Here is a 25,982-nt window from a genome sequence, read left to right on the forward strand (position 1 = left end):
CCTAAATTTTGTTTCTTGATCCAGGTTATATTCCATTCCTCACTGCAGTGCTGGGGAGGGATTCTGTTTTATGCACCTTGTTCCAACTGGTAGCTGCTTATACATTGGGAGTGATGAGGAATGTCATGAGTGAGACATCCACAGACACTCCATGACCTCACAGGGTGCCTGGACCTGTCTATGGCTGGGTGTAATTTTCCACCACAGCTGACAGTGTACTACATACACATGCACAATACCCCTGGGCTGTAGCCATAACTGTAATAGACGTGGACGTAGGACAAACCCAGCTGCAGGGCTACAGCAATTCTAGAGCCCTAGTACCAATGAAATTTATCATGCTTTGATGAGGAAAGCGGAATAGGCAAGTTCTCAAATTCCTTGTAGACTAATATCCCTCCTCTACACTCTACCTTGTGAGGATGCTCTGAAACATTTAGCAGCTACCACCACATCTGCTTCTCTTCCACGTTTCACCCTAATGCCTTAAGACCTCCTACAATCACCAGCAGTAGACATGGCAGTCAAGCAACCTATTAGTTGTTTTTCCCTTTTTCTTTCTTTCTCTTTTTCTCTCTATCTCCCTGTCTTCCCTCCTTCCTTCCTTCCTCTCTATCTTTCTTTCATATACTTTCTGCCTTTCTGTCTTTCCTCCCTCCATCCCTCCCTCCTTTCCTTCCTTCCTTTTTATTTAATCGAATGTGGAGTACTTTTTCTTAGTAATAATTAAAGGATTTATTCTCTTTATTTAAGATAAGCTTGTTTTTAAACCATTTTTATATTCAATGCTGTAAGCTACTCTGTTTCACTTTACTTCTGAAATGAATCTGTTGCTTTCATGACTATCCCTAGCATTGCATGTATTTGGTAGAATGTCAGTTATGTGAAATTTTTGTAGCTTCTGGGACATGAGACACAAATTAGAATACTAAAGCTTTGCAAAATTCTAGGAAGTATAAAAATACCTGTTTCTCTGGGTACTCATGTCCTCCCACATTTCAGGAACGCCTTCCATATTTAAATACTTTTTTTTTTGCGGTACGCGGGCCTCTCACTGTCGTGGCCTGTCCCGTTGTGGAGCACAGGCTCCGGACGCGCAGGCTCAGCGGCCATGGCTCACGGGCCCAGCCACTCCGCGGCATGTGGGATCTTCTCGGATCGGGGCACGAACCCGTGTCCCCTGCATCGGCAAGCGGACTTTCAACAACCTGCGCCACCAGGGAAGCCCTTAAATACTTTTTAATAGTTATTCATTATTAAAAATGACAACAGTGTCATTTTCCTACTGTACCTGTTAAACATTACTGAGGTTCACACACAAAGCTAACACACACCGTTCACAAATCCTTATTATCTGTGTCCCTGAGTAATCAACATGAAATTGTTTGTGTTTATTTTGTCCACACAAAATTGTATTAAAATGTATATTCACAAACATAGGGAGTTTTCTTTGCGTTTTTTAAATTTTAGTTTTGTTTATTTTTACAAATATGGAATTATATACGTGCGTGTGTATGTGTAATTTATTCAACAGTTTCCCTATTCATAGACATTAGATTTTGTTTTGTTTTGTTTTATTTCCTTTTGTAACTACACGCAGTGTTACAATACACATCCATCTATATTTTATAAGTTTTAAAAATCTATTTCTTGGTAGAAGATTATAGCAGAGGATAGCATGACTGCAAATCATTTTAAATTTAATTTAGGTACCCATCTTAGGACAAATTACTGCAGATTCCCACTCTTCCACCTCCATCTTTAAACAAATGTTAAATCTCCTGAAAATAAAAGGAATAGATTTAAGAGATGATAATAAATTATATGTTCAAACTTTAAACATCAAGACAGAATGTCAACTAAATAGGGATAAATGTGTTATTACAGGAAATCTACAATTTTCTGGAAGCAGATGTCAAAGATTTATTCAGGCTACAAATATAAACCTAATTAAGTTTTGCTTTTTTCAATCTTGCTTACTGTACTCCATGAGACCTGCTGTGTGTTGAGAACTCTTAGGAGTATATGGGACCCAGCAGCAAAGAAAATGATTACTTCATTCCTCCATCCAAATTTAACTTCACCTAATCAAGCAAATGTCAACTTCACCCAGCTTTGCTGTATTTGCAACCAGTGACTAGGTGAACAACTTATTTAATCATCAATACCCAGTGGAAAATTAAACGAACTCCTCAGGTACTGAATAGCCCAGCCTGGAAAGGAGAGTTCCTTTGCCCTACATAGCAGCATAATTGTCTATCCCAAAATATCTGTTTAGACACAGACTGGCCTAATGCAAAGTCCTTACATACTCTAACCTAAAATCTTAGATCCCTGCCAGGGGTGAAGTTCTAAGAGTTCAAAGAATATTACAAAATATTCTTTTTAGACTTCTTTAGCTTGTCTCCCCTCTCTACACACCTCCTCTTGACTGCTACCCCCACCCATAAGCTTATTTCCCTTCAAAAAAATTTCTACTACAACTGTAGTCAGGACATAAAAATGAGTTATTTCAATGCCATTTTTCTGGACTCTCTTGGAACATACCTTCTGCTTGTCAAGAACTAATCCTAAGCACACACCTGAGTGGTACTGAACTGGTATTCACTGAGCACCTGACTGCAGGCACTTGTTTATACTCACAACAAACTGATGGAGATAGTTGCTATAATTATCTACATTTTACAGATGAGGAAGCTGAGGCTCAGAGAAATTAAGTAACTTGTCTTGAATCACATAGATTGGTCATTGTTGCAGAGCTGAGAATTAAACCCAGCTCAAGCTCTTTCTGCTAGAATTACTAGATGTAATAGAATGACTGCTAGCTGCTATAACAAGTAGAACGACAAATAGGTGACAGTTCAAACACAATTGATGTTGGTTTCATGCTTACATAATAGTCCAAGGCAGATGTTCCTGGTCTGTGGGCAGTTTTCTCAACAACATGATTTTAGGACCTAAGCTCCTTCCATCTTGTGGTTTTGTCATCCCTAAGGACTCCTTCTTAGCAGAAGAAGGAGAAAGAGGATGGAAAGGGCAACATAAGAGGCTCAAATGGAGCCAGCCTGGAAGTTGCACAGTCTATCACAGGCTTTAAATTTCTACTACAACTGTAGTCAGGACATAAAAATGAGTTATTTTAATGCCATTTTTCTGGACTCTCTTGGAACATACCTTCTGCTTGTCAAGAACTAATCCTAAGCACACACCTGAGTGGTACTGAACTGGTATTCACTGAGCAACTGATTGCAGGCACTTGTTTATACTCACAACAAACTGATGGAGATAGTTGCTATAATTATCTACATTTTACAGGTGAGGAAGCCGAGGCTCAGAGAAATTAAGTAACTTGTCTTGAATCACATAGGTTGGTCATTGTGGCAGAGCTAAGAATTAAACCCAGCTCAAGCTCTTTCTGCTAGAATTACTAGATGTAATAGAATGACTGCTAGCTGCTATAACAAGTAGAACGACAAATAGGTGACAGTTCAAACACAATTGATGTTGGTTTCATGCTTACATAATAGTCCAAGGCAGATGTTCCTGGTCTGTGGGCAGTTTTCTCAACAACATGATTTTAGGACCTAAGCTCCTTCCATCTTGTGGTTTTGTCATCCCTAAGTACTCCTTCTTAGCAGAAAAAGGAGAAAGAAGATGGAAAGGGCAACATAAGAGGCTTAAATGGAGCCAGCCTGGAAGTTGCACCGTCTATCACAGGCTTTATTTCCCTGAAGAGGCTGGGACATGCAATCTAGCTATTTGTCTAGAAAGAAGTGAAGGCAAATTTGAATGAACAACAAAGTAGCCTCTGTCACAACCTCACTATTTGTTCACTAGATGTTGGCAAAATATCTATGTGGTGGAGTATAAGGAAGTAAAGATATAGAAAATAGTGCTGTGCCCTTCAGGAATTCATAATTTCATTTGGGAACAATGAAGCTAGTCTATAATGAAAAATAAAGGACAAGTTGGCATAATAGGAGACAACTGTGTTATAGGAATTCAAAGAAGGGACATTTGATTGTGGGAGGGACTATGCAGGATTTCAGTTTTATCCTAAAGGGAAAAAGCAAGGAAGCTTTAGATCCTGAGGGGAAGACAAAAGTACCTTAAAGTGAGGAAACAGTCCATGTTTGGACTGGAGGCCTCACATGTAAACTTCATTTACTTCATCATTTTGTCTTGGGCTCAGAGTAGATGCAATATTCTTCTTATTGACCTTGGCCATACTGTATCCTAACATTTCACATTCTAATAGCAGAGTAAACAGACCAACAAGGGTGACTGGTCACAATTAGGAATATGAAGGAATTTTGCACGGATGTTTTTGCTTAACGGCTTGTTTCAGATAATCTGTAGAATATTACGTCACTCTGAACAGTATCCTATTCTTCTTGATCTACAATCATCATTATGTCTTTAACAGAACCATCCAATTCTTCTGTTGACAGAAATAGTTTTATCACTTTCTTAAATTATCTGGTTTTGCCCCAATATATGTCTCTTCTAAGACAGAATCTAATAACCTCCTTATTTTATCCTCGGAAGTGAGAATAGTGCAAAGACTTATCAAACGCACAAATCTTCTGAAGGCGTTTTCACTGGTGACGCAAGAATACATGTATGCGTTAGCAAGTGAGTGAAGGAAAAATATCCACTTCATCAGGAAATGCCATATAACCCTTATTCAAACTATGAGGAAGTCCAGGGATACAGCGGGCATTGCTGCCCAATACCATAGACGCAGAGCAAGGAAGCTAAGAGCAGACATCTCTTAAATACGCTATTGGATCAGAAAGAGGGAAAAGATTAGAAATGATGGGCAGTGAAGGCACTAATGACTTTCTGAGCAATTTGGACGATCACTGTGTACTTCCTCACTAGATGCTGTGGTGAGGGGTGAGCTTGGTGAAACCACGTCAGTTAGTGAGGTTCTATATTTGTGCCTTTGAATTGATCATGTCCTACTCCAAGGCCTGCTAACAAGGAAGGCCATCTCCCCGACATTCGTGCATGAGTGGTGTCTACTCTTCTCGGCAAGTATTTAATATCATATCAGCAGTTCCAACAAATGCCTCTTATTCCAGTGGGAGCTGACCTGGGGCAGACATCAGGGATAAGACTGAGGGCTATATATCTGAATAAAAACAAGATTTGAGGGTGGAAGGAACCCACCTTGTAGATCTTAGGGAAGATCAGCCAGTTCTGGTCTCTAAAAGCAGTGCTCCGTCAATGTGTTTGCACGGAACCCCTGCTTGTGCCAGAACTAGGGCTCTGCACGTGGAAGGTGGCTTCACGGCAAGGCAAATAGGATGTGTGTAAGTGTATAGCAAGTGGGGTCTTTTCATCTAGCCAAATGATAGTAACTTCTGATGACATTTACTCATTTGATACTTACGAGTTGAGCTCCTGTTATGTGTGTCATGGCAATTAACTCTTAGTATGCCGTGTTGTACAAATGAAAACCTCAGCACTCATGGGACACACAGTTTTATGGGAATGACAGACAAAATCAGTCAACAAACAGATAAAACCCATAAATTAATAACTTGTGGTAAGTGCAATGAAGAGAAAAAAGAGGTGACGGAGAAAGAATGGAGGGAAGGTCCCTCTGAGGGGGGACCTACTCAGAGAGGGTAGTGAGGAGGTGACATTTAAGAGGGGTCCTTAAGGATGGAAGGGAGAACAGGAGCCAGCCCACCATCTATAGAGCAAGGGAGAAGACGAGCAGAGAGTTCAGGCAGGGATAATACTAAAACTACTGAACTACTCATAGGGTAGAACACCAGCAAAAACAGTGCTGTAACGATATCTGTGATGGTCAGCATGGTCAGTTTTCTGTGTCAGTCAGTTTACCTGGATGATAATAACAATATTGAACTACTAGTAGGGTAGACAACCAGTAACCACAGTGCTGAAACAACGTCTGTGAAAGTCGATTTAGCTAGGCTACAGTCCCCAGTTATTTAAACGTTAATCTAGGTATTGCTGTGAAGGTGCCTTGTGGACATAATTAACATTCATAATCAGTTGACTGTGAGTAAAGGAGATATCCTATATATTCTCCATGAGCTTGATTCAATCTGTCAAAAGGCCTTAAGAGCAGAACTGATGCTTCCCAGAAAAAAAATTCTGCTGTGGACTGCAGCTTCAACTCATTCCTGACACTTCCAGTCTGCCCTTCCTGCCCTACAGATTTGTGACTTATCTCGCCAACCTCCACAATTGCATGAACCAGTTCCTTGCTATAAATCCTTTAATATATGTCTCCTACTGGCTTTATTTCTCTGGTTGCCTCCTGACCAATGCAGGGTCTTACAGGTCTCACATAGGGCCAGGCATTACTCCTTTAGCTACTGGGAGTGTGGAGGTCCAGGGGATTCTAGGAAAGGGGCAAGATGGATGTATGTGAGGGTGTGTAGGGACATGGGGTAGTACCGCTTCCCAAAGGGGTGGAGAGGTATTTTACTATTTCACAGCCAGAGCAAGTGTATGAGAGCATGCTGGCTGACTGTTAGCTAAGTTTCCAGAAAGAGGGAAAAGAATGTGTGAAGATCCTGAGGCCAGAAATTATATTCAAAAGAACTAAAAGGACAGCAGAGAGGCTGGATATATAGTAGGCAAGAGAGAGAGTGGAAGGAAATGAAGGAAGACAGGGCTAGGGGGTGCAGGTCTGGTAAGTACAACGGCTTTTATTTAAAAGCTCATTGGAGCATTTCCAACAATTGAGAGAATGCTCTGTGGGGAACATATTAGCCTGGGGTTATGGTGAAGCCAGACACAGGAGTACATGTAGTGCCTAGGCAAGAGATAATTGTGGTTTGGGTAAACATGACAACAGTGAAGATGCAGAGGAATGGGTGGTTTCAAGATATATTTTGGAGATAACAATGTGAATGATGTGAGTGCTTGCTGGCGAAAAGAAAGGAGAGGGAGCTGATGACCCCCCATTTCTATAAGGGATGATAAAGAGATGAGTATTTGTGCCCACAGGGAGGCTTTGCAAGTCCCAGTTGGTAATCCACCAAGTAGTGTGAGGAGTTTTGTTTAGGGGTAGGGGTGTGGCAAAGTTGGCTCTTGCACTGTGACACCAAACATCTTGGGATGGTAGGAGAGAGATTTCACCTCCCCTTCAGATTTCCACTGATTCTTGACCACGCCCAATCTTTGTTTCCCTAACCCATTTCCTTCTGCCCTGCGTGTAAAGTGCTTATTTCCCCGTTGTGATTTCCATGTTGTTGTGAAGCAGTGTGTTGTATATCTGATTGCTGGATTTTCTCATGTTATGGCATTTTTGAAACACTAAGGTTGTTCTTATACGACTGCAGAAATATTGGACCAGGCCCAAGGAATGTGCTTTGTTTTCATGCAAAATGAGTGAGGGACTCTGATGTCCTACAGAAGAATGTTGTGCTGAGGTTTTATATATACCTTGACTAATTCTCGAAAAGGATTAGAGGTACATGGTTAATTGACAAAGACCTGTTTAAGAAAACATCAATGAGGCCAACAGGACAACTTTTTTAAGGGTCTGTGGCTACTACAGTGGTTTATACTCAAATATTAGGTGATATGTGTTGAATTATGTCCCTCTAAAAAAAAAATAGATATGCTGAGTTCTAACCCTCAGTACCTCAGAATGTGACCTTATATGGAGATAAGATTTTTACAGAGGTAATTAAGTTAAAATGAGGTCATTAGGAAGGACCCTAGTCCAATATGACTGGTGTCCTCATAAGAAGAAGAAATTTGAGCACAGGCATGCATAGAGAGAAAATGAGGTAAAGAGACAGAGAGAGAAGACTGTCGTCTACAAACAAAGAAGAGAGGCCAGGAACAGTTCTTCCCTCACAGCTCTCAGAGAGAGACTACCCTGATGACACCTTGATCTTGAACATCTGGCCTCTAAACCATGAGACAATAAATTTCAGTTATCTAAGGCACCCAGTTTGTGGTACTTTATTAAGGTAGCCCTAGCAGACTGATTTTGTTATGTCTGTATACTAAACATTCTAAAAGATAGGCCAACACTTGGGTAAATCAAATTCAGCCTCTTTAACCTAGTATATCTAGATCATTGCTAATATATAAAAGAAATGAGTTCACATAGTGTTATTTTGCTGAATGAAATGAATCTAGATAAATAACTCACAGATTTTTATAAAACTAAGTGTTTATGTCTATTTGTCCTTTTGTCAGGGAACTGTGTTAATATGTGGGTATGTCTCAGTCAGATAAGCCTTTCCTATTGTTTTGAGGAGCTTGGCTTCATCTAATGTAAAATTAATATATAATCACTATGTATGACTAAGTATATTTCTGGATATTCTATATTGTCATACAGATCATACAGTCAACATACTATATTGTTTTAATGTTTGTTATCTTATACTATTAAGATGAGTTTCTTCTTTTTATTTTTCTTTCTCATATTATTGTTTGATACAGCCTAGTGCCATGGCTAAGTGTTCAGTCTTTATGTATACTGGTTAGCCCTGTGAATTTAGGCAAATTCCTTAATCTCTTCATTCTTTGTCCTCCTTGAAGGGTTGCTATGAAGAAAAATAAATACATGTAAAGTGATAAGAGCAAAGCCTCATGCATAATCATCACCCAGTCAATGTTACCTATTATTGTTGCTATGAGCCAAGCATTATTCTAAGGTCTTCAACTCTAATGGATGGTACAAATAAAAAACCTGTTTACAGATGGGGCAGCTGAAGCCACAGAGAGGCACAGTAATGAGCAAGTGGGGATCCAGAATTCACCTGAGTTGTTCAAAGGCCACTATCCTCACCCAAATACAGTAAGTGCTCGTGTGAAAAGTCTATTTTCTAGAGTTCCAAAATGTCCTGGTTGAATTTCTATTGGTAGAGCTTTAAATTCAAAAATTAACTTGGAAAGTTTATTTTGTATTTCTCTTATTATGAGTGAGGTTGAACACATTTTTCTCTGTTTTTGTTTTGTTTGACACATGGATTTCTTTTTCTGTGAGCTCTTTTATGTTCATTTTTGCTCATTTTGCTATTAATTTATTAGTGTTTCCCCAAAAGTTACCATTATCTTTTGAGCGCACACCACGTAGTCCTTTGTTTCCATCATTCGACCAATCAAAAGTACCTATTGCCTTCATGTAGCTAAAATCGGTGGTTATTTCCTAGACCTCATCTTATTTGAGCTCTCTGGACACAGCTGACCACTCCCTCCTACTAGCACTGACTCAGCCTCGTTACACGCGCTCCCAGAAAGGGTTCAGCCAATCTCAAGGCCTTCAGTACCATCTATAGGTTGATGAGTCTCCAATGTAGACCCTCTCTACCCTGAACTCCACTTCCACGAGCCAGCTGCTCACTATCTCATCTGGATGGTCAATCGGCATCTCAAAATTAATGTCTAAAATCCATCTTCCCTCGATACCCATGCCTCTCAAGTTTTTTTTCTATCCTTCTAATTATGCGAGCAAACAATTTGGATTCATGTTTGATTACTTTCTTTCTCTCAAAGTCTATATCTGATCTCTCAGCAAAACTCATTGAGTATTTCTTCCAATTATATCCAAAATATGACTTTTTTAATGATCATCTGTCTCCTGGGTTATTGCAAAATCATCTTAACTGGTCTTCTAACTTCCACCCTTGCTGCCTTTATACGTTATTCCAACATAGCAGCCAGAATGATCCTTTTAAAACATAAGTCGTTACGTCCCTTCTCTGCTCAAAACATTGCCGTAGCTTCCCATTTTATTTCAAATAGAAGGTAAATGTTTACAGTGGCTACAGATCTTATTGGATCACCCCTGGGCCTCCTCCTGGGCCCCATCTCATCCTCCTGGTTTGATTCTGGTTTACTTCACTCCAGCCGCACCACCTCTGTGCTGTAATCCAACACACTGAGTATGTTTTCCCTCAAGGGGGTTTGGCTTGCTATTTTTCTGGAATGTTCTTATCCTTCACTTTCTTCACATATCTCTTCAACTATCCATTTATCAGTAATGCTTTCCTAGATTACCTTATTTAAACACAAACCCATCTGCCCCTACCTCCTCTAGATGGTAATGCTAGTTCCCATTCTCCATTTTTCTCTGTAGTGCTTGCAACTACCTGACATACTATATACTTTACCTGTTTATTCGTTTATTATCCCATGTGCCCACTTGAATGTAAACTCCATGATGGCAAGAGTTCTCATTTTGTTCATTGCTGCATTCCCAGGGCCTTAAAACAGTGATGGGCTCCAAGTAGCTGCTCAAATATTCGTTGAACAAACCACTATGTGCACAAAGTGTTATCCTCATTTTCAACTTAGGAGATTGGGGCTTAGACAGTTCAAGTAACTTTCCCAAGGTCTTGCAAATGAACTCAGGATCCATGCTCAGGTACAGCAGACTCCAAAGCGCTCCCTCCTTGTTTGGTACTGTGCAGCCTCCCAGGAGGAGGGCTTTGTATTCACATTTTAATTTTGAGGAAATAGAGGACAGGGTAAATCTTCAGAGAATCTGGGCTCTGGTCCTAGCTTGGCCACTAAATGATGGTGAGATCCTGGGGAATAAATTTAAGTGTTTTTCATTCTCAATGATCACTTTAGTCATGAGTGGTCTGAAGATAAGAAAAGTGTCTATAATCACCAAAGTTCTTTCCAGCAAGCACCGTCTATGACCTGTGAGACTTACACCAGGCTTAACTGGATGATATACCCAATTCTGCTTTAGTTCTTAAGGTAAAAAACACAGAGAGATCCTAGGTTAGTTTTGTTTTCTTTGGTTTATCTCCTTTTGCTAAATGAGATGGTAACATTCCACAAAGGTTTCACTGTTTTTCTCTGAAGCTCGAGATACAACTTAAAAAAAAAAACTTATTCCAAATCCTTGCCAATGTTTGATAGGGTGGGTCTCTCTCTCTCTCTCTCTCTCTCTCTCTCTCTCTCTCTCTCTCTCTGTCTCTTTCTCTCTCTCTCTCTCTGAAACAAGACATAATTTCACATCACTGGCCTCAACAAAATTGCTGCATGTTTTAGAAAATCTGCAAATAATATATCGTGGCTCGTCAAAAGAAAAAAGAGGTCTTTTAAAAAATTTGTTTAAAATCCAGGCATGCAAGCACAGCCCAGTAATTATAACTTGAAAACTTCTTTAAGAACGTTGTGGAAGTATAAAAAAACTGTAAGGGTGACTCATGTAGCAACAGATTAGTTGGTCTCTCAGCAGTTGCTAGATTCTTCCTCTGTCCCCAGGTCTCCACTCTGCTAGTTAAAAACAAAGAGACTCTCACAGAGAAATCTGGGAACTGACAAGCTGGTTCCTGCCGCCTCTGGAGAGTGGCACTTGGAATATATTAGGTGAGTTATAAAGGAAATAAATCTCACCTGTAGTCTCTCCAGTCCTTTAATTAGAAAAGAAAAAGCAAAAGCAGAACAAGCTGTCCTAGGCCCCATGAACTATAGCTGGCAGAAACTAATGTTTGCTCTTGGAGCCTGTGCAAATGCTCAGGGGCCAGGTACGAAGCCAGATACAAATGAACACACACAGGATTACATAGCATCAAAGATCCTGCTGCAGTTATCACATTTTACCCCCAGAAATGTGGCTTCTTGTTCACTCTTTCCTACAGTCGATAGGGCCAAATGGGAGGCCCATTCCTCACTTCATTTTCTAGAGTCTCTTTTGTGAGATTTATCCAGGGTAGGATTTCAGTTCTAGAATAATTTCTGGATGAACCTGCAGAGAAAATCCTCTCACTTGTCCACTCCAGGGACCCAGTAGGGTAGGGGGATTCACACCACTTAAAATTAGGTTCTAAGCTTCTATTTACTCCCTGAAATTGTCACTGCTACCGATAACACAGAAGCTAAGGGTGCCAATAGTGTCGTTTTGTGGATAATTGGTCAATTCCTTTTGTTTTCTAGTGTGCATCAGGATCACTGGTCCACATCTTCAAAGTTCAGATTCGTAGGCATGCCCCTCAGAAAGTATGAGATATATAGTCTTGTACAAGGTTCAGGAATCTGCACTGACACAAGCTATCTAGGGGCTAGAGATCAAACTCGATGCACCCTTCTCCCAGACCCTGTGTTGGGTTGGAGGAGGGGGCGAGAATCACTAAAAACAAATCAAGAAGTCCCTCTCAGGCCTTCCTGAAGTTCAGTCTAGGTCCTCTCTCAAGAATATATGTCCCTGGGCTTCCCTGGTGGTGCAGTGGTTGAGAGTCCGCCTGCCGATGCTGGGGACGCGGGTTCGTGCCCCAGTCCAGGAGGATCCCACATTCCGCGGAGCGGCTGGGCCCATGAGCCATGGCCGCTGAGCCTGCGCGTCCGGAGCCTGTGCTCCACGACGGGAGAGGCCACAGCAGTGAGAGGCCCGTGTATCGCAAAAAAAGAATGTATCTCCCTGATCTTTCTTTTTTCTTGACTGGTACTTCCAACCTTTGGGCACTTGCAATTTTTATCTCTGTCCCTTTCTCCACACCCAGCACTTCTGCAGAATGGGACAGACACCCCCAATTCCCCTTGCACCATCAAGACAAGCAAACATATTCTTTCCATTGTAAGACTTTTATTGAAAATTCTTATGGAAAACAAACTGGACACAGATGCAGGGAAATGAAAAACATCCTGAATTTTATCAAAGACCTTGTATGTCTTATAAAGCTCTAAGTCTGCTTGCCATCTGAAGGAACTGAAGAAACTTGGAGTTTTAGCCTTTAACTCTTATTCCTGAAACTAGAAATCCCCAGCCTTCCCTTCCCTCCTGCCCGACTTCTTGCTCCAACTTTGGTAAAGGCCTCGAGATCTCCAGTGTTTCATGGACCCCTGCCACCTGAATCGGTCATTCTCTTTGTTTCAACTGTTTGAGCAGTAAGACAAATACAACTAATGTTCATTTTCTTAGGAGACAAATTTCCTTAGCCAGAGGAGATTTTAAGTATTGGAAAAACAAGAACTACTGGGGAGAGATAATTTCTTTCAGAAACTGACCATTTCTGACAACTAGCACTTCTCTATATGGTTGTGAGCACAAGACCTCATGGGGACAGACCTTTATCTTCCCTACAAATTCTAACAGGTCCAGATTTTTTAGAGTTAACTCATTATTTCAAAGCTCAAACACACCCAGGGGGCTTAAACTGCCAGTTACTTGCTATGCCATACTGACCTCCTTCCTTCCTTCCACTCACAATTTTATTACTTTTTTTTTTGCATTCACATTGTGTCAGGCCCCAGAGGAACAGAGCTGAACAGGACAGAAAGGGTTCCTAACTTAATGGACAATTTAAAAATATACATAATTAAATACATAAAATATTTTTCATAATTATATGTACTTGAAAAAATAGGAAAATGGGATGGAGAGCTATTGACATACCACTTAACTAAGATATGCAGAAAGTAGAGTTTTAATTGGGAAATACTTATTTTAGAGCAAGGGCACTGCTAGAGAAGAGAAACCTGGGAATAGTTATAAAATGCAGGTAAAGACTTGTGGAAGTGGGGCTCATAGGAGGGAGAGGTGAGGAAGGGGAGAGGGGAGAAAAGATGTGGAATGAAACTCTTTTTTTAAACTTTCTTTTGCTTGGTTTGCAATGTCTCTTAGATTCCTGGTGATCATAATCTCATTCCCTCTGTAAATAAGCATCAAGCCCCAAATGATCAGCTCTTTAGTCTGGATTCTCCAGACTCCCAGCTCTATGTCCCCAATGAAGAATGTCCACTGAGCTCTGCCCGGGGTCTGCTTACTCAGCTGTGCCCTGGTAACTCTCTCCAGATGATTAACTGGGTCAATTGTAGGGTTCCCTGATTTATTTCCCCTCCATAATGGTTCACTGTCCTTTACCAACTGATATTCAATGTCTGAACATTATTATTTCACATGCTGTTCCTATTTTAAAAATTATTTCAGGCAGCAGAATAAATCTGGTCCATTGTGGCCATGAATAAAAATGAGTCCTCATATTAGTGTCAGGAGCCACAGACCTACTTTGCTCCTGGTCACACACAACTGATTCCACTTGAGATCTGTTCCCAAGCCTAGGATAGCATCTATGGGCTGGCTAGGGAACAAGGACTAATGTCTCTTACACTTTCCTTTATGGGGACAATAAATATAAAACATTCAAAAAGACCATGGTAGCAGAAGGATCAGAAGACATGGGCACTGAAATAACCCAAAAGCCAAGAGACACAAAGAAAGTGGCAATCAGAAACCATGTGGGAGAAGAAGTTACAGGTAAGAAAGAAGCATGGAAGAGAAAAGGGGAAAGAGAGCTGGCAGAGGGTAGCTTGAGTAGAAGCAGAGCTAGAAACCAAACTGGAGGGAAGAGTCACAGGGTAGGCAGATTAGAGATTCTATTGTGTTCTACATGACCTTCCCATTTTCTATAAAGCTTGGCTATACTGCTTATGAGATCTTCCAATCCTCCCTTACTTTCTTCTGAATTTTGCCAGTAATGGTCATCACTTGAGGTAAACTGACCCCCAACTCTTAAACTCAAAAGAGTTTGAAGTCACCTGTTGGATTGCTGGTAATGGCAGTTGGTTGAAACATGAGGCAGGGTACCAGGTATGTATACACACCGGTTACCTGTTATAAAGCCATATAGTGGGGATCTGTGTAATGGGAGATATAAATACATGCCACTTCATTTCATTAATCATCCCTCCTTTGATCATTAATCATCCCTTTCTTTGATAATTCTATCAAAGAAAGAAAGAAAAAGCTGTTTCAGGACAAATAACAGGATATGATACTCAAAGTGCATTCATTCTTCAGATGACAGCTTAAGCATCCGTTCCTCAGAGATGCTTCACCTGATCCCTCACTCTAGGTCGGGTATCCTGTGATGTACTCTCACAGCACTCTATCCCTTTCCTCTGTGCACTTGTGACACTACGTAACTAGTATGTCTCTCCCCAACTAGACTGTAAGCAATAGAGGATAGGGAATCCATAAACACACTGAATTAACGAATGGATATTTTAGTGCTGTGGGAAAAGAGAATCCATGTAACAGAAACTGTTAGTTTTTACAAAAATCCATTTTGGTTTTTATCCTGGAGACAACTAACTATATATCTCAGGCTCCCTTTCCCATAGAAGTGGCCATGTGAGTGAGAGAAAGGGAGGTGGTCATTTCCAGGCATGGTCTATTAATGTCTCCCACATGCACTCTCTTCCCGATATTTTCTCCTCTTGAATGATTTTGATAATAATCCCTGACCTCCCTCCATTACTTTCCTTCCCTGTCCCCTCCCCTAGGGAATCCCCGGGAGCCACAAGGTGAAGATGGTGGAACCACAGTATGAAAGCAGCTTTGGTATCTGAATCACCACGTGGAATGGAGTTACCACATGGTAAGAAGAACTGATTCTCAAGTGGAATCAGTTGTGTGTGACCAGGCACAAGGTAGGTCACATGTTGCTGTGATGTGCTTGACCTGCGCTTCACAGTTGTGTTTGAGTCTATGTACACTTGGGGATCTATTTATTATAGCCTAGCCTACCCTATCACAATCCATATGCACAAAGGTAACGGAGAGATATTAGGATGAAAAATGCATCAAACATGGAAAGCAGGAATGCCCTTCCGTAAGGAAACATTTGGAATTAGAAATTAGAGATGCCAAGGTCCAGGCAATGCCTGGATAGTAAGTTACAGACTCGCCAATGTCCAAGGGCTTTAAAACACCATCTTGCAGGGTACAGGTGAATCAATCTGGTGATTTCTTGAAGTTCCTTACAGCTTTATTATTCGATGTCTATCTACCATGGCTACTTGGAGGAAAATAATTCATCCTTGTTTACAAAGGGGTACATTGTTACAGCATCGAGAAATATGGCATCAGGCTCTCTGGAATAATTGAGCAATGTATTATCCTGTTGGATGAAGTTCTAGATTCCATGCCAACAGAGCTCTGTGGGGCTGACTTCATAAAAACAAGAGAAAAAAATACCCATGCATATCCCTCAAATATGTTTTCAAAACTAGCTTTGATAAAAATTCTTATGGTTTGAAGGACATAGGAGTCCACCAATCAAATAGGAAAGATCCATTCGATCTACCTGTGTCCGAATAAACCTTCATTTTATGTCAAACTTATTTGATGTCACTATGGAGTAAAATAATATACCATGCTCTGCTTTGGGAAACAAAAGGTCTATTCAGCCATTATTTATTCTTAGCAAGCAAATGACGAAATGCCTATGTATGTGGTCTTTTAAAAACTACAAAACAACAAAAACAGCCTAAAAACTCTTGATGTCTGTCCTTTACATTAATTACTTAATTTAATTTGCCAATCTATTTTTCAGATCATGAAACCTTTTATTAGAGAAAGTAATGTCTTATGTTTAAAAAATACATGCTTTAAATTTGAAAAGGAATGGATGCTTGCATGGGTATAACTAAATCCCTTTGCTGTACACCTGTAGCTAACACATCATTGTTAATCAACTATACTCCAATATAAAAGAAAAATTAAAAAAAAAACTACAGAACCTAAAAAAATAATACACGCTTTATATCAGGCAGTCAACAAATATCTCTAGCACAGCACACTGTGACCCCGTAGGCAAATGGGATATGGTCCCTGCCCTCACATAGTTTATAATCCTGTCACAGAAATGAATTATGAATCTAAAAACAGATAAGTGATGTTTAACTTGCAAATTAGAGGTAAGTATAAAATGAATAATATAAGAATTCAAAGGAAGGAAAGATAAATCCTGACCCAACTGAAAAAAGAGTTGCAGAGAGGACATTTTAAAAGATTTGGGATTTGAGATGGACTTTGACTTTGGATACATTATTTTATTGGTTAAGATTTAATTTTAGCTGCATGTAACAGAAAATTTAAATAAAGTAGCTTCAATAAGATAGTTTTTTCCTTCTCCCACATTAAGCAATATGGAGATAGGTAATCCAGGTCTGACAGTAGCCCAAGAATGTGTCAGTGCTAATGTTGCTGTGATGCGCTTGACCTGCCCTTCACAGTTGCAATGCATACGCTGCAGCTCCAGCCACCTTTTCCTCAGTGATAGGTCACTCACTGGGTATTTGGGTCAGTCTTATAAGGCCGGTATTATCATCTTTTTTAAAATGTACATTGGAAAATACCATGGGGTAGTTAAATATTTTTCTCAAGAAAATACAGAGTGCAGCAGCAGCCTTGGGAATCACACTGACGTAGTTTGCTTTCAGACACCATGCTGTTAACCATTGCACTATATAGTCCTCCTAGGTACTAGCCTTGGCAAAGATGACATGGGCCCAAGGTGGTAGTGAGGGTAGAAGGTAGACTGAGGTAGAAACAGAAGTTTCCACTAAAGTTTCTACTTTTAACAGAAACATTGCCTAAAGGAGAAGTTTATAGTGCTTGTAATTAAACAAACAAAAAAAATCACACTGAGTTAAAAACCAGACCAGGAAGTAGTTGAAATACAATGTTCATTTACTTCAAAGCAAAAGAGGAAAATGGTAAAGAGGAGGAGGGGGAAAAACTGTGCAGGATACTCAAACTGTAGACCAAACACCTTTGCCATGTGGTTTAAATTTTCTCTGCAAGTTTCTTCTATCTATCCCACCCAGTTCATAAGTATTCATCACCAAAAGTTTGGCCTTTGATTTTTTTAAATCATTGCTCTTTTCTTTTTTTCCCAGTTTATCCTGGATCTCAGGGAATTTCCTTTTGTCCATTTCTTATTTCCGTTTTTTCCTCGTCATCCTTCAACCTAGAGATCTCCCCAGCCTCTGGGAATCTCTTATTTTTATTTAATTAATTAACTTACAATTATTTATCTTATTGAGATATAATCGACATTTAATATGACGTTAGTTTCAGGTGTACAACATAATGATTTGCTATTTGGATATGTTGTGAAATGATCACCACAGTAAAGTCTAGTTAGCGTCTATCACCACACATAGTTACACAATTTTTTTTCTTGTAATGAGAATTTTTAAGATGTACTCTCTTTGCACCTTTCAAATATACGGTACAGCATTGTTAACTATAGTCACATGTTGTGCATTATATCCTCAGAGAATCTGTCTTTGAGCTACTGCAGAATTTGAAAGTTTTAATTTGGGGCTTTACAGCTGAGTAAGTGGCAATGGTTTATCTGTCCTCTAATTACAACCGTGTCTCTTCCCTGTGCATCCACTTGTGTCTTCTCCTGACATTTCTACTGGCAGACCACTGAAGTGCAGTCATTTTATTTTGGGTGGGAGTGGGAAGACATTTGACTCATCCAGGCCATAAAGTTTGGTATTTTATGTTCTTAGTGTGCATAGGAATACAGGTATAATCTCGTATGTATATGTTTTTGTAGGCTTCAAGAATGTCAAATCCAGACAAGATATATGCTTTATCAGATAATTTCTGTTAGGACTGTTAACTTGTGCTAAAGAAGCTAAAGTTCAGTTTCTTGATTAACATGTCCCTCATATGGCACCCAAAATGCTTCATGATCTTGAACCTGCTTCCCTCTCCAAGTTCATGTTTCAGCATGCTGCTCTCTTCCCGGCCTCCCCAGTTACTACGAACCACTCAGACCAAACTCTAGAGTTGGTTTCTTGAAGGAATCTAGTCTATCTACCCTGTGGCCTTGCACATGCTTGTCTTTGCATCCTGCAATGCCCTTCTTCACCTTATTTTCCTTCCATCCTCTCGGTGATCCATTTCCCTGGACCCCTTGCTTGTCATAACCATTCTGGGTTTGTTGCTGCTTAGTTGAGGCCCTTTGGCATCCTGCCAATTATTTCTATGATGCCATATTGACATTGATTCCATATTTGTTTCCCCAGTAGACTGTAAGCTCTTGGAGGAAGACTGCATTTGAACTTTGTATACCTAATCAAGCATAATGCCTGACACCTGAATGGGCTATGAAGCTGTTAACAATGAAATATGATGGGATGTGTCCATTAGCTGCATGCAGGGGTAGCCCAAGGTGTTGATTTCAAGTTTTATTCAGGGATAAAGTTTACTGAATCAAAACATAAGTCTCTTTCAAGAAAAATCCTGAATACCAATGGAAAAAAATACACTTATTCCTATTTCAATTATTTTCAAACTTGATCCTGACAATTTCATCGTCCTTAATCTCATGGAGGAGTCATTTTGATTCTGAAAATCATTATGCTTTGAAGTCAGACCTATCACTGCTTCAAATTCATCTACTGTTATAAAAGAATAGAAAGAAAATTTGGTAAAGTAATAGAAAAAAACCCTCAGACTAACATGCAGTCTTTATATGGCTTTTTGCTAAAGATTACAAAACTCCAAAACTATGTCTTTCTGATAGGAATTCAGCAGTGCATTTGAAGGAAAACTCATACTGAGAGTACTTTCAAAATTCAAATTTGACATTTTTGTGAGATCTAACACCACAAAGAAGAGAGATTCTGTCAAATAAAAAAGCCAATTTGGCTTTTCTATCCTTTTATTCACTATTTTCTAGTCTTCTTTTCTACTTGTCACCTCATTTAACTTATTGAGAAAAGACAGGGCACTTAGCTGAAGAACTGTGCCCTCCAAAATAATTCACAATTTCTACAGCTAGAGTACTTTCTGACCTCAGTAGGAAGCAAAGATCTGTAACTGGGCCATTAAGGGAGATGAATGATTATTTAATGTATTTTAAAGGGTTGCTGGTTGGCAACCTCACATAGATGCTTTCAAAACTGGAGCATTGGCAGACTTGGAGAATAGTAGCTCCAGGTCATAGCAAAATGAAGTTGCTACTGAATTCCCTTGAATCATAGTCTTTTGACACATTTGGAGATGTTACTGTAGCAACAGATTATGTCACCTGAAGTTCAGAACATTTGAAAATGTCAGAAGAAATGAGTAATCCTTACCGGGAGAAGTAAAGCAGGTAGCTACGCCTCTTACCAGAAAGTGACAGTGGTAACTACAGCACTAATTACCCCTGTCTTTTATTAAAGAAATATAAATGGTTATGGCATTTGCTATTAATGAGCACGCATAGACAACCTGTAAGAATCACATTTTAGGCGTTCCTCTCATCTTTATAAAGCACACAGTAAGTCAAATTTGGGCATTCTTCTTTTTTTTAATATTTATTTTTATTTATTTATTTGGTTGCACCAGGTCCTAGTAGCAGCAAATGGGCTCCTTAGTTGTGGCTCCAGGGCTCCTTAGTTGTGGCTCCAGGGCTCCTTAGTTGCAGCTCGCAAACTCCTTAGTTGTGGCATACGAACTCTTAGCTGTGGCATGCATGTGGGATCTAGTTCCTTGACGACGGATCGAACCCAGCCCCCCTGCATTGGGAGTGTGGAGTCTTATCCAGTGCGCCACCAGGGAAGTCCCTGGACATTCTTCTTACTTTAAAAAATGGCAAGTAATCTTTTTTCTTTTTTTGGTCTCTACTGGATTACTTTTTAAAAACTTGTTTGGCTGCCAAGACATATGCTGTAATTTTAATGTGTCAGTATTTTAAGAGGTGGAAATTATTCTGCAAACTATCTTTTGTTGGAAAGGTAAGGTGTATTAAGATAAATTTCATTAAACTGTGGTGGATGATTTTCACTACAAAGTGTGTAAGATAACTAAAAGGGATGTTTAAAGTGCTATGACAGTCTTAAAAACAAAGTTACTAAAGGTGATAGACATATATATGTATGAATATATACATACACTTACACATTTATATACTTATAGACCGAAAAAGGAAAATTTGTTTTCAAAGTAGGTTGCCTTTATTTATGTGAATATGTTCTCTTAAATTCATAGGTTCAAAGCCAATGATGCATTCTTAATGCAATTCTACTTCCGTTTTTTAAGTTTCTTAATCTATCACTTACAGGTAGCTCTCAAATGGAAAGTAGAAATTCAGCTTCTTTGAAAAAGTTGGACTGGTAAGTGCAAGGTATTTCTGGAGGCCACAAAGCAATTGTTCATTAGCACCTAAGGAGAACATCAGTAAGTCTGATCACTAATTGCATATTTTGTCAAGCCAAACTTTTGTCCCAGGGACAAAAATTTTAAACCTGTATATCATTTTTAAGCAATTAAGTCCTAGTTTCCTGGACCATGGTGATTTGTTATGTCTAGACCTGCTTGTAGCATTCTGAATTAAGTGATCACTGCTTTCATGGAAAAATAAGGATACCTGCTGAAAAATGTCCTTCCAGATTTTGACTTAGGCCAACCAGTAAAGACAGAAAGGAGAAAAACATTCCTCAGGGTTAGGTTCACATATGACTCAAAAGCTAACAACTTCAGTCTTGGAATCAGATGTGAATAATGCTTGTTGTGTTTTTTCCTGCAGCAAAGCCATTTTCTCCACCCTCTATTGCCAACTTCCCACCCCTAAGACCAGGTTAGTTGTCCCGTCTGTGAGCATTCATAGACCCTTTGCAGGTCTGATGTGGTCTTCTTAACCTGTGCTGTAATTGTCTGATAACTTGCCCCCAGCACGTCCTGGCACTTACGACAATTCAATGATTGATTTATTAAATACCTTATTTCCTCAGTTCTAATATGTACATTTTAATATCACTGATGTGTCTTGAAATCAATGATGTCTTGTCATTGCTGTTGACCTGAGGACCATGATTGTAATTGAAATAAAAGTTGTTTAGGCAGAGCAATAGAGTATAATTTGGTTTTAGTGAAACATTTATTCATTGTTTGAGGAATAATCACAATTTTCTCTGTTCTTGCAGAGTAACCGCTGATTGCGTCTATGGCCTTGCTCCTTCAGCATATGGCCTGCAGACAGCAGCACATCATCACCTGAGCGCTTGTGAGGAATGCAGACTCTCAGGCCGCACCCCAGACCTCCTGAATCAGAATCTGCATTTCAAAGAGATCCCAACTACATATGCCCATTAAACTTTGAAAAGCATTGCTTTATGGGACCTATTCTTAGGAAGATATCCACAAGGAGAGGAGGCTGTATCACATGTTTGCTGTAGTGATACATGGAAGAGAATTCTCCCTTCTCCCATGCTGGAAACTGCAGCCAAAGGCAGGGAAATGGCTGCAAGCCCTCAGGTTACAAGGAAGAAAATTCAAAACCAAAATAGGATGGTATCAGTGATTTATATGTAGAACATGCCTTCCTTTAAGGCACTGCCATACTCTTTAGTTAGAAGCCATGCTTTCTTTTTCAGTGATATTTACATTAATGTTCTATCTTCGAACTCCTGGTTTTGTGCATTTCAGTGACACGTGGTATTTCTTCCCTCTAAAGATCACTTTCTGAGTGTAGGGGCAGGGTCTTGGCTGAGTCCCTGGCTCTATCTCTAACACCCAGTGCCATGTGTCTGGCAAATAGTGAGCACACAATAGCTATTTATAAGGAGAGGAATTTATACTTTTTAAACCTTTTTCTTTCTTTGAAAAAAATGTCATAAATGTTCCTGAGGTTTACTGTTTCAAATCACTCAATCCTGTGAACCAGATGGGTATAATAGTTTGTGTGTCTCAAATATAAACTGGGTCCAGGAGAAACATTAAATAGAATATGATTTGTACAGGTTCAGCATAGGACTTATACAGAGTACGGGACAGAGATCAGAACCTGAGTTACAGTTCTGGGCTCACAACTTTATGCAAAGTTCTACCTGAAGCCTCTTTGATTCCTCATCCTTCTAAGGAATTGGACCACCTGAGGTCTGCAAGATGAGCTCTATGTCTTTTTCCAGGTCAAGCCCAGGTGGGTTGCTTGGCCTTTTAAAGCTCCCATTGTCTATCCCCATCCTACTTGGTGTGTTTCCTTGTTTGTGCATAAGTTTGAACTCACAGTGAGATAAAAGTATACTTGAGAAGGTGAGGGTCATGTTTTTGTCCATATTGTGTTCAGTAACACCTACAAGCTTGCAGGGCAACTAGTTGAAAATTAAATGCATAACTGAATTGAATAAAATTGAAGAGCTAAATAGAAAATTTGACCCATCTTTTTTGCTCTGTTTCTAAAAGTTTTAATCTTAGCATATTTAGCTTTAAGATTTTTTGATTCTGACACTGAAGAAGGTTTTCTGTCTTTGAACAAGATAGCCTTTCTTTCTTTTTTTTTCTTCTCTGTCTTTTAACTTTTTACAGACTGTGGGAAATAATGACAACTTTATTTCTAGAATTTTCCAAAGATCAAATAGTCCATTTATGCTCATAAAGATGAAGCCGAGCTGGGGAGACATCTGAAAATAATATCAGAATTGAACTTAAGTTTTAATCAGATGAACAAGTCAATATTCCATAAAGATTAGTCATACAGGGCTCCCCTGGTGGTGCAGTGGTTGAGAGTCCGCCTGCTGATGCAGGGGACACGGGTTCGTGCCCCGGTCCGGGAAGATCCCACATACCGCGGAGTGGCTGGGCCTGTGAGCCATGGCCGCTGAGCCTGCGTGTCCTGAGCCTGTGCTCCGCAACGGGACATGCCACAACAGTGAGAGGCACACGTACCCCAGCCCCCCCCACCAAAAGAAAGATTAGTCATACAGGTGTTGGTTATGACTTGAATTCTCCACAACTCTACTTAATAGTATTTTATGATCATTTTCTTTAAAATGATGACTTCATTTTCATTTGTTTTGTGAATTACATACTTTTCAGTAAATCGATTGGGCTAGAACTGGTATGAAAGGGACTGAAAAATGTACATCTAGAATGAATATAGATAGCAGGCAGAGTCTCCTTCAACTCCCAATTTTCGCTTTGATTCTGTGCTCCCATTTCTGACTTTGATTAGAGCTCAGAGGTGCTGTTTTATTGTCCTCCAGATGTAATTGCCACACATAAGTTTGGGGCACTCGAAGGAAGTCTAAAGTAATGGGTGTTTCAGGATTGGGTTGAAAACCCCGTTTTAGCTGATTTTTATCCTCACCTTCTTAGAAATTGACTATTAAAACTCTGTTAGTAATTACCCACTATTCATGATAGAATATGTAGAATATGATCTATTTCCAGACAAATGTAAATTAACATGCATTTCGGTATTTTCAAAAGAAGGTTTTCGGAATATGCAAATATCCTTAAAAAACACTGAAGGGCTACGGAGTAATCAGAGTATTTCATCTTTGCCTCTTCTCTATGCCACTTGTTCATCTGGATTTTTTTTTTCTCACCTCACTCTTTTTTATTTTTATTTATTTTTATTTTTTTGCAGTATGTGGGCCTCTCACTGTTGTGGCATGTCCCGTTGCGGAGCACAGGCTCCGGACGCGCAGGCCCAGCGGCCATGGCTCACGGGCCCAGCTGCTCCGCGGCATGTGGGATCTTCCCAGACCGGGGCACGAACCCGTGTCCCCTGCATCGGCAGGCGGACTCTCAACCACTGCGCCACCAGGGAAGCCCTCACCTCATTCTTATTTTAAAAAATGTTATTGGCTTCTTACTTCAGTCTTTTTCCTTTGCTGGGCTTACACTTCTTATTTCTTTGTCAACTAGTTTGCCTAAAGTCTTGTAGCCTAGGCCTGAAAGCATGTGCTCATTGCTAGATAAGTTTCTGTCCTCAGAGAAGGCACTTCTGAAGGCATACTTCTTCTCCAGATACCATCTACTAAAAATTTCATGAAAGATGTATGAAAAAGAATTAGAAAGGCCAGAGTAGCAGCACTAGAAAGGATCTTAAAAATCAAATAGTCCAGAAGTTGCAAACTGATGACCCTCAGGCCCACACATTATTTTGTTTAAGAGCTTTATTGAAATGTGATTTACATACCTTAAAATTCACTTGACCCACATTATTTTCTAAGGGATTTGGTTTCAACGTTCATAGAATCTAAATTTTTGGTTTATGTTGGAAAATTAAAGCATTCAGGAACACAGGGTCTGAATTTGCATAAGAACGAATTGCATTGGCTGGAGTTGAGTTCATTTTTTTTTTCTAGATGGGACATAAATTCTCCAGTTTGACAGTTTCCTCTGTGCCTTTTTGTCTTATACTCAGTGTGCTTCATTTGTTAAGTAGCCATCAGGATTCTGTGGGCACTACTCCTGTGACACTGGTAGGTTTAGTCCAATCCCCATTTAATAAATAAATGCACTTGGGCAAGAGAGGTAAAGGGAGTTGCCCAAGTAAACTAAAAACAATTTATCCATTTGGTACCTACCATAAGTTACTTTAGAAATATTTAGTTAAACAGGTTTTAATTATAATTCTTCTGACAAAAAAGAATTCATGTAAATTGCTTTCAAGAACCACTAATGAGTTTCAATCTGCAGTCTGAAAAACATCGCCCAAAATAATGCCAAGGTATCTGAATTCATCACAACAGATCCTCAAAATATTCTAATAAACGTAAGTCTTTAAGGATTAATTTGGGGTCAAAGGTAGGTAGTATATGAGTAATAATAGCATAACAGCTAACATTTATAGAGTACCTATTATGTGTAAGACATGACTAAGAGGTGAGATTAAGGGAGAAGACTTGAAAAGAGTACATAACAAGAAAGGATTAAAAAGTCACCCTATTATATTTGTGTGATTTAATTTTTAGGACATTAATAGAAAAGTGGGCTCTTTATTTGGCTTAAATTTGCATGGAAATTAAAACTTCCAGAACTGGGCTGTCCAATATCTTAGTCACTAGCCATATGTAGCTATTTAAATTTTTATTTAAATTAATCAAAATCAAATCAAGATAAAAATTCATTTTCTTTGTCACACTGGCCACATTTCAAATACCCAACAAGCTGTGTGTGGCTAGTAGCTATCATTTGGACAATACAAATATAAAGCTTTTCCATTAACACAGAAAGTTGTTTTGGACAGCACTGCTCTAGAACAGTAATATCTTTTGAGGCATTTGAATCATGTTTGGACAAAGATTTAAATTGCCACGTGCCACTATTTACAATAACCAAGACATGGAAGCAACCTAAACGTCCATCGACAGAGGAATAGATAAAGAAGATGCAGTACACATATACAATGGAATACTACTCAGCCATTAAAAAGAATGAAATAATGTCACTTGCAGCAACGTGGATAGACCTAGAGATTATCATACTAAGTGAAGTAAGT

Source organism: Leucopleurus acutus (genome assembly GCF_964270905.1).
Source record: "Leucopleurus acutus genome assembly, chromosome: 3".
NCBI lineage: Eukaryota > Metazoa > Chordata > Mammalia > Artiodactyla > Delphinidae > Leucopleurus > Leucopleurus acutus.